The following is a 9,886-nucleotide window of genomic DNA, read 5'->3' on the forward strand; positions in this document are numbered from 1 at the left end:
CCCTGGGGCCCTTTCTGCGGGAAGGTGGCTCCCTGCAGGGCAGAGGTGCGGGCGGAGGGGTGGGCGGTGCAGGGTAGGACGAGAGGACTGAAGGGCCTATGAGGTGAGAGATGGCCGATGGAGTTGTTGGGGTGTTAGTGTGAGAAGCTCGGCTCAAGGGGACTGGGGCACTGGGATGGATGTGTGTCGCTAGAGGGGACTTGGAAGCAAGACCAGGAGCGTCCAGGCAGGTGAGTGACCCTGAGCCCGAGGGCCCGCGGATGTGGAGCACAGGTGCTCAATATGTTACTGCCTCCCTCTCCGCGCCCTCCCAGGGGGAAGACGAGGTGCCCACAGGGGGCCGGGGAGGGATCTAGGAGCCCCAGGAGGGCCAGGCTGTTGGGGAGGGACAGTGTGTGTGGGGGGGGACACAAGGGCAGGGCTCTGAACAGTAAGACTGGAAAGACCGTCCCCCAGCAGCCCCGGAGCCAGCCGGCCCCCCAACCTCCCAACCCTATCCACCCCTCCGCCTCTGCACCTCACACACACGTATGTCCTGACTGACCTCGGGAAAGACATCTTCCATCTCGGCAATGGCAACGTTTTTCCTACCTTTCCACAGAAGAAAATAAACCTGTAGTCGCACGGCACCGCTTTTTGTAAGTTTATTTATTTTTGAGAGAGACAGAGACCACAACCAGGGGAGGGGCAGAGACAGAGGGGCACAGAGGATCCGAAGCTGGCTCCCTGCCCACAGCAGAGAGCCCGACCCGGGGCCCCGAACCCGCCAACCGTGAGATCATGACCTGAGCCGAAGTCGGACGCTCAACCGACTGAGCCATGTCGGCGCCCCGCGCAACACGATTTTGAATAGCTTTGCGCGCATATGGCCTGCAAGGCCATCCGGAGCAGGTGGCGGCCCCGAGCCTGAATTTGGTGGCAACCATGGAGGATGTTTCCAGGTTTTGTGCGCTTGAAATCTCCTAGAAAGGGAGCCGTGTGGCGGGCTTCCTTCTGCCGACGACCCCTTCCCCTCACCACGGCCCTGGGGAGATGTATCTGTGTTGATCCTTGCCGATGGCACATTTATCAGCGTCCCCTCGAGGGGCGGGGAGGCGGCCGTCGCTGGTCCGAGCGCCCGGTGGGGCCATGCCCGGCGTCCTGGCGCTGACTGCTTTCCCAGTGCCAGGCTCTCCAGACGCTGGCAAGAGGCTCGCCGGGTCACAGGCCATGTGCCACCGCCGTAATTTCCTACTCAGGTATCCTTCCGTCCCTCCGGAATGGGTTTGTTTGCATGTACCTTCTCCTTTTCCACATGGGGGGCTGTCCTCCTTGCCCCCGTGTTCAGCCCACCCGGCTCCACTGACTGTCCCAAGCCTATGTGGCCGTGGCTCTCTCTTCTGTCCTTTTGGTTGATTTCTCTACCTCTGTTAAACTTACTAAAGCTTGAAAGCTTCTTTTTCTTCTCTTCCTCCTTTTTCTTCTCCTTCGCTCTCCCCCTCAGTTGGCTGCTCCTTCTTCTCATCATCTTTCAAAATTATCTTGCCTATACTAGACCCTTTAGTTTTCCTTAAAAGTTTAAGAAACAGGGGCGTCTGTGTGGCTCAGTCGGTTGAGCGTCCAACTTCGGCTCAGGTCATGGTCTCACAGTTTGTGGGTTCGAGCCCCGCATCGGGCTCTGGGCTGACGGCTCGGAGCCTGGAGCCCGCTTCGGATTCTGTGTCTCCCTCTCTCTCTGCCCCTGCCCCGCTTGCACTCTGTCTCTCTCAAAAATAAACATTAAAAAAAATTTTTTTTTTTAAGTTTAAGAAACAGTTTGTCAAGTTCCAGGAAAAACTCTGTTGGGATTTTTTTGAAGGGGTAAATAGAGATTTTGTTCCATTTTGAAACCCTTTGGAGACTAGCTACCTCTAAAATTTTGTTTCCCCGTCTATGAACATAGCGTATCTCTATTTAATAAGGTCCTTTAAACACACATTTCCCCAAAGGACATGCGCATCATTTGTTACATGTCTCATACCATGATAAATGCTGTCTTCTCTTTAATTTACCTTCTGATAGCGCTGCTGGTATTACGTCTAGTAATGCTTTTTGGAGTCCTTTTGTGGATTCTGTTTGTTTTCTATTTATACAATCATGTCATCTGCCTAGTGACTACTTTGTTTCTTCTTCTGCAGTCCTTTTTTTTTCCCTCAAAATGTTAATTTGAACTCTAGTTAGTTAACCTATAGTGTCATGTTGGTTTCAGGAGTAGAGCTCAATGATTCATCACTTACATACAATACCCAGTGCTCATCCCAACAAGTGCCCTCGTCAATCCCATCACCCATTTCCCCCTCCCCCACACCCCCTCCCTGCAATCAACCCTCAGTTTGTTCCCTATCGTTGAGTCTCTTATGGTTTGTTTCCCTCTCTCTTTTTTTCCTCCCTTCCCATATGTTCACCTGTTTTGTTTCTTAAATTGCACATATGAGTGAAATCATATGGTATTTGTCTTTCTCTGACTGACTTATTTAGCTTAACATTATACTCTCTAGCTCCATCCATGTCATTGCAAATGGCCAGATTTCATTCTTTCTGGTGGCTGAGTAACATTTCATTTCATTGTCTATATGAACCACATCTTCTTTATCCATTCATCCGTCGATGGACATCTGGGCTCTTTCCATACTTTGGCTATTGTTGATAGTGCTGCTATAAACACGGGGGTGCGTGTGTCCCTTCGAAACAGCACCCCTGTATCCCGTGGATAAATGCCTAGTGGTGCCATTGTTGGGTCGTAGGGTAGTTCTATTTGTAACTTTTTGAGGAGCCTCCGTACTGTTTTCCAGAGTGGCTGTACCAGTTTTCGTTCCCACCAACGGTGCACGACGGTTCCCCCTTCTCCACATCCTTGCCAACATCTCTTGTTTCCTGAGTTGTTAACTTTAGCCACTCTGACCTGCATGAGGTGGTATCTCAGTGTGGCTTTGATTCGTATTTCCCTGATGATGAGTGAAGTCGAGCATCTTTTCATGTGTCTGTTGGCCATCCGGATGTCTTCTTTGGAAAAGTGCCTATTCATGTCTTCTGCCCATTTCTTCACTGGATTATTTGTTTTTTTTTTGCGGGGGGATGTTGAGTTGGATAAGTTCGTTATAGATTTTGGAGACTAACCCTTTATCTAATGTCATTTGCAAATATCTTCTCCCATTTTCCAGTCCTTTTAACTGTAGTTTCTTTTCTTTCGCTTCCTTCCCTGGATATTACAACATGGAATCAAAGCAGAAAGAATGTTCTCAGTTTAACCGTTAAGTAGGATGTTTGCAGGCGGTGTTTGCTAGATGCCTTTATGAGAGTAAGGAGACTCCCTTTCAGTCCTAGTTTGCTATGTGTTCAATTCTTATCGAATGCTTTTTCTCAGTGCATTGAGATGGTAACAGGAGTTTCTTCCTCTCACCTGTTAATATGGTGAGTTACAGTAATTGATTCTCTAATGTTAAACCACTTTTACATTTTCTGGGCTAAACTCAACCTTGTCATGGTGTATTCTTTTCATATATAGTTCGGGATTGGCCTTTCTTCCTTCCTCCCTTTCTCTCTCTCTCCCTTCCTGCCTGTGTTCCTTCTTTCCTTTCTTCCTCTTCTTTCTTTCTTTCTTTCTTTCTTTCTTTCTTTCTTTCTTTCTTTCGTCTTGTATTATCCTTGTTGAGTTTTGATATAGAGGCATCATAAAATGTGTTGGGAGAGCATTTTGCCTTTTCTGTTCCTTGGGACTATTGATCTGAGAGAGAGTTATTAGTTTCTTGAAGATTTGATAGAATTCATCTATAAACCTTGTTTTTGCAGTCTTTTGTCCCTCTTTCCATACATTTTAACCTTAAGAAATGTTTATTTTATTTTTGAGAGAGAGAGAGAGAATGAGCAGGGGAGGGGCAGAGAGAGGGAGACAGAGAATCCTAAGCAGGCTCTGGACTGTTAGTGCAGAGCCTGTCTGGGGCTCGATCTCACAAACCAGTGAGATCATGAACTGAGCTGCCATTAAGAGTCAGATGCCTGGGGCGCCTGGGTGGCGCAGTCGGTTAAGCGTCCGACTTCAGCCAGGTCACGATCCCACGGTCCGTGAGTTCGAGCCCCGTGTCGGGCTCTGGGCTGATGGCTCGGAGCCTGGAGCCTGTTTCCGATTCTGTGTCTCCCTCTCTCTCTGCCCCTCCCCCGTTCATGCTCTGTCTCTCTCTGTCCCAAAAATAAATAAAAACGTTGAAAAAAAAAAAAAGAGTCAGATGCCTAACCAACTGAGTCACCCGGACGCCCCTATCCCTACATTTTAAACTACCTATCCAATTTCTTTAATAATTATGGGACTGTTCAGGTTTTCTTGAGTCAATTTTTTTTATTGTGATAGAAAATTCATAAAGTTTACCATCCGAGCCATTCTAGGTATACAGTTCAGTATGTTAAGTACACTTACATTGTTATGAAACAGATCTCCAGAACTTTCATCTTGCAAAGCTGAAACTCTATACCCATTAAACAACTCTCCTTCTGCCCCCCTCTCCAGCCCTTGGCACCTATCATTTTATTTTCCATTTTTATGAATTTGATCCCTTTAGATTCCTTGTAGAAGTGGAATCATACAGTATTTGTCATTTGTGCCTGGCTTATTTCACTTGGCATAATGTCCTCAAGGTTCATGCGTGCAGTAGCCTATGACAGGATTTCCTTCCTGTTTTAGGAAAGTAGTGTTGCATGGATAGACCACATTTTGTTCATCCATTCATCAGCTGGTGGCTGCTGAGGTTGGCCATTGTGAATAACGCCGCCATGATCATGGATGTACAAAAATCTCTGCTTTCAACTCCTTTGGATATATATCCAGAAGTAGGATTGCGGGATCCTGTAGTGGTTCTAGTTTAAATTTTTTCAGGAACCTCCATACTGTTTTCCATGGCACTTGCACCATTTTATAACTCCCAACAGTGCACACGTTTCCAATTTCTTCACATCCCTGCCAGCACCTGATATTTTCCATTCTTTTTCAAGTTTATTCATTATATTTTGAGAGAGAGAGGCAAAGAGAAAGAGAGAGAGAGAGCAGGGAGGGGGCAGAGAGAGAGAGGGAGAGAGAGAATCCCAAGCAGGCTCCACGCTGTCAGCACCAAGCCCGACACTGGGCTCGAACCCATGGACCGTGAGATCGTGAGTCAAAGAGCCAAGTCAAGAGTGGGTCACTTAGCAGACAGAGCCACCCGGGCTCCCTGAGATCACGAACTGAGCCAAAATCAGGAGTCGGATGCTAAACCGATTGAGCCACCCAGGTGCCCCGGGAGTTTTATAGTCTTAGGTCTTACATTTAGGCCTTTAAGCCATGTTGGATGGGTGTATGTGCACGATGTAAGGTAAGGGTCCAACTTCATTCTTCTGCATGTGGATGTCCGGTTTCCCAGCTCTGTCTGTTGAAGAGATCATCCTTTCCCCCACTGAGTGGTCTCGGCACCCTTTCGAAGATCGTCTGACCTTCTCTGTCAGGATTTATTCTGGGGTCTGTGTTCTGTCCTGTCGGTTTGTCTGTCTGTCTTCATGCCACACCACACGATTTCGGTTCCTGTAGCATGTTTTGAAATCAGGAAGTGTGACTCCTCCAACTTTGTGCTTCTTTTTCAGAATTGTTTTGGCTGTTTGGGGTCCCTTGAGAGTCCATGTGAACTTTTGCATGAGTTTTTCTACTTCGACTTAGTTTTTGATAAACAGTATTTTATTAGGAGCATGCCCCTTTCGTCACAATTTTGCATTTGTTAGGATAAAGTCTTTTGGTTTTATTATTATGAAATTTGGTAGGTCAAAAGCAGATGGAATTGCTTAATATCCAGCTATCTTTGGCTTGTAAAAATGGCAGCTTCATCTTATCCGACGTAATACATACACAAGAGAACACACCAGTTCTGTGCACTGTGTAGAGAATGACGATAAAGCGCTATGCCTACATCCCCGCCATCCCCTGGAGGACTGCACTCCCAAAGCCTCTGAAGACCCCAAGTACCCTCCTCCTCCCTCAATGGAGGTAACCACGATCCCTCCATGTTTTTCTTTTTTTTAATGTTTATTTGTTTTTGAGAGAGAGAGAGACAGAGCATGAGCGGGGGAGGGGCAGAGAGAGAGAGAGGGAGACACAGAATCTGAAGCAGGCTCCAGGCTCCGAGCTGTCAGCACAGAGCCCGACGCGGGGCTCGAACCCATGATCCGTGAGATTATGACCTGAGCCAAAGTCAGACACCTAACCGACTGAGCCACCCAGGCACCCTTCCTTGTTCTTCTTTATACTTATCCCAAATATGAATTATCCCGAAACAGTATGATTTAGTTTTGTATATTCTGCACTTTATATAAATGGAATCGTACCAGATGCAATTTTCTGTAACTTGTCGCTTTAATCCCATATCACACTTGTGACAGAGTCCAGACTGCTGCACGGGGCTGCGGTTTCCTCACTCTTATTGCCGAGGGCTCGCTGCGGCAGCACATACGCTGAAATTGGCGCGATACAGAGATTAGCATGGTCCCTGAGCAAGGATGGCACTCTTATTGCCGAATAGTTTCCTGTCCTATGACTCTAACATACCGTGTTTATTCTCCTGCTATTGGACACTTGGCTCGTTTCTGGCTTTGGCTTGTTATAAGATGGTTTATTTGTAAACCACCTGGTTTCTTTGTAAAAGAGCTTCTCCAGGATGTGCCCAGGGGTGACATCCTTAGGTCATACATATGTACATCTTTAAGTCTACTGGATAAGGACAGATCGTTTTCCAGAGTGGCTATACCAGCTCACATAGCACCCCCTGCTCCGCGCCGCAGTTTAAGAGTTCCTGCTGCCCCGTAGCATCGCCAGTGCCCAGGGCGGTCACACTTTCTAATTTCTGCCAATCGGTGGGAATACAGGGATATTTCACCGTGACCTTAGTTTGCATTTGCACGGGCCTTCTGTCCTAACTACATCAAGGGTGAAGTCTGGTCTTCTGCAAGAGGTGGGGCAAGGATGTGAGCATTTAGCAGTTTCTTTATTTTTTAAATATTTTATTTTATTTTATGTGTATTCTGTCTTGAGAGAGACGGAGGGAGAGCATGAGCAGGGGAGGGGCAGAGAGAGTGGGAGACAAAAGATACGAAGCGGGGTCTGCATTGACAGCAGAGATCCCGAGGTGGGGCTGGAACCCTGGAACAGTGAGATCATGACCTGAGCCGAAGTCAGATGGTTAACTGACTGCGCCACCCAGGTGCCCCTTTATTTTATTTTATTTTTTAAAAATATTTATTTATCGAGAGAGAGAGAGAGAGAATCCGAAGCAAGCCCTGTGCTGTCAGTGCAGAGCCCAACTTGGGGCTCGATCTCACCATCCACAAGATCAAGGACTGGGCCGAAATCAAGAGGCTGACGCTTAACCGACTGAGACACCCAGGCCCCTGCAGCTTCTTTATGTGTGTGTGTGTGTGTGTGTGTGTGTGTGTGTGTGTGTGTTTAAGATCAAGCAGCTTCCTATACAGATTTTCCATCAATCCCCCCCCACCCCCGACCGAGCATGCACACATATTTTCTTCTGAGAGATCTCATGCCTCCAGGTCTTGTGCAAACCAGCCCCTGCTCCTGGCTGCCTCTTCCTGCGGTTTTAAAACTTTGCTCTGGTCTCCTGAATCACCTGTTACTCCCCCACCTGTCCTCCAGCTTCTAAAACATCCTTGGTAGGCACCCATCCCATTTTCTGTGGTGAGTTCATTCCTTTCCACCTTGGTCATCCCCTTAGTGTCATTTGCACCAGATTTGTCGAGCCAGGACTCCCCAGGTGCTCACGCTCCCTCGTAACTTCTCTCCTTCCGTTCTGGCCAGAGACTTGTTTATTTTACGAGTTTCAGAGAACACACTTTGCGTTTTATTGATCTTTCTTTTTTCCATTTCATTAATTTCTGCTGTCTCCGTGATTTCCTTTGGTCTGCTTTCTTAGCGTTTATTCTACCGTGGTTTTTCTAGCTTCCTGAGTTGTGCTCATCTTAAGCTCTTTGAGGCTATACATTTCCTCCTAAGCACTGCTCGAGCTATACATCCCGTAAGTTTTCATACGTAGTGTTTTCGCTGTTGCTCACTTCCGTTTTTAGAATTTCATTATAATTCTTCTTGCGCCAGTCAGTTAGGTGGAAGTGTATTTTAAAATTTACATTTGTACATTAAAATTTCCAAATATATGAGAGGACTTAGTTGTGTTACGGACTTAGGATTTTATTCTCTCACAGTTTGAGAACGTCATTTGTACAATACCAATTCTTTTAGTATTTGTTGCAGCTCGTTTTGCGGCCTGGGACGTGATGAGTTTTAGTAAACGTTCAAGGTGAACTTGAAAAGAATGTGTAGTCTCTAGTTTTGCGATGTCCATTAATGAAGCGTGTTCAGTTTTTCCTATAGCGTTACAAGTTCTTTCTTTAATGTTTGTTTATTTTTGAGAGAGAGAGAGAGAGAGAGAGAGAGATGGAGAGAGACAGAGAGAGGGGGACGGAGAATCCGAAGCAGACTCCATGCCGACAGCACAGAGCCCGATGTGGGGCTAGAACCCGTGAACCGCGAGATCATGACCTGAGCCGAAGTCAGAGCTTGGTGGACTGAGCCACCCAGGCACCCCTAGTCCCACAAGTTTTGTCTCTTTGAGCTACCAACCGTAGTGAGGAGCACCTCCTCCCCAGGCTCCTCGTATCTTCACCCGCCACCTGCCCTCCTTCAGCGAAGGCTGCCATCACCCACCTGGCCATGTCAGCCAGAGCCCAAGGGTCATCTTGACTATCCCTGTCTACCTCCCCCTGAGTCTGATCCCCGCCCCCCATGCTTCTTGACTTTCTTCTAATCTCGTTCTTATATATCCAGGATCTGAAGCGTCAGCACATCTTGCCTGGGCTGCTTAAAGTGGTGCTTTAAGGGCTTTTACCTTTATCTATCATCCATCATCTCTCTGTATATATCATCTCTCTATTACCTATCGATCACGCATCATCCAGCTATCATCAATCAATCAATGTATCTATCACGTATTATCTACAGATCTATTTTCTGAGGTGAAATTCACATGACCTACAATTCGCCCTTTTAAAGGGCACAGTACAGTGGCACTCGGTACAGTGACCATCACCTCTACAGTTCCAGAACCCCACCCCAAAAGGAAAGCCCATGTTCCTTACGCAGTCCCTCCATTTCCTACCTCCCCGGCCGCTGGCACCCACCCGTCGCGTTCGGCCTCCGCGGATTTGCCCGTTCTGGACATTTCCCGTCCGTGAAATCACGCCCCGCGCGGGCTTCTGTGTCCGGCTGCTCTCACTCCACCCCGCCCTCCAGGTCCTGTTGTGGCAGGGGTCAGAACCGCATTCCTCGTTCCGGCCGAGTCGCCGCCGTCGCCCGGACAGACCGCATTCTGTGTGTCCGTTCATGTTGATGGGCTTCTGGGTTGTTTCTGCTTGCAGAGTATCATCGACACCACTGCTATGAACGTTCACATCTAAGTGTTTGATTGAACATCTGTTTTCAGCTGGCTTGGCTTTAAGCCAGGAGTGGACGTGCTGGGTGGTATGGGAGCCCCATTTCCCTTGCTACCCGCAGGGGACGGGGCCCAAGCTGCGCGCTCTTGCCTCCTTCCAAACAGCCCTCCACACACCTGTCATAAGCGGAGCTCGGGTCGCCTCCCTCTCTCCTGCTGAAAACCCTTTGCTGGCTTCTTCTCGTCGTCGTAGCCTCCGAGGTAAGTCCAGGCTCCCCAGCGTGGCCCCAGCCCCTCCCTCCCTCTGCCCTCTGCATCACGTTGACGTCCCGCGTCTGGCTCCTGATTCACCTCTGGGCTTTTGCACCAGCCTTCCCTCCTCCTAGAAGGTCTGGAACCGTCTTTTCCCTGCCGCCCGGAGG

At 48.2% G+C, this 9,886-nt stretch overlaps 1 non-coding gene across 1 annotated transcript; it reads left to right on the top strand.

The window, feature by feature from the left end:
- Positions 1-6,459: 6,459 nt before the first annotated feature.
- Positions 6,460-6,563, top strand: LOC124525891 (U6 spliceosomal RNA). The gene has a single exon (XR_006965578.1). It is a non-coding gene; the product is annotated as a U6 spliceosomal RNA (small nuclear RNA).
- The last annotated feature ends 3,323 nt before the right edge of the window (positions 6,564-9,886 follow it).

The sequence above is a fragment of the Lynx rufus genome, unplaced genomic scaffold (genome assembly GCF_022079265.1).
Source record: "Lynx rufus isolate CCGP_SWC_20201006 ecotype Redwood Valley unplaced genomic scaffold, mLynRuf1.p SCAF_49, whole genome shotgun sequence".
NCBI lineage: Eukaryota > Metazoa > Chordata > Mammalia > Carnivora > Felidae > Lynx > Lynx rufus.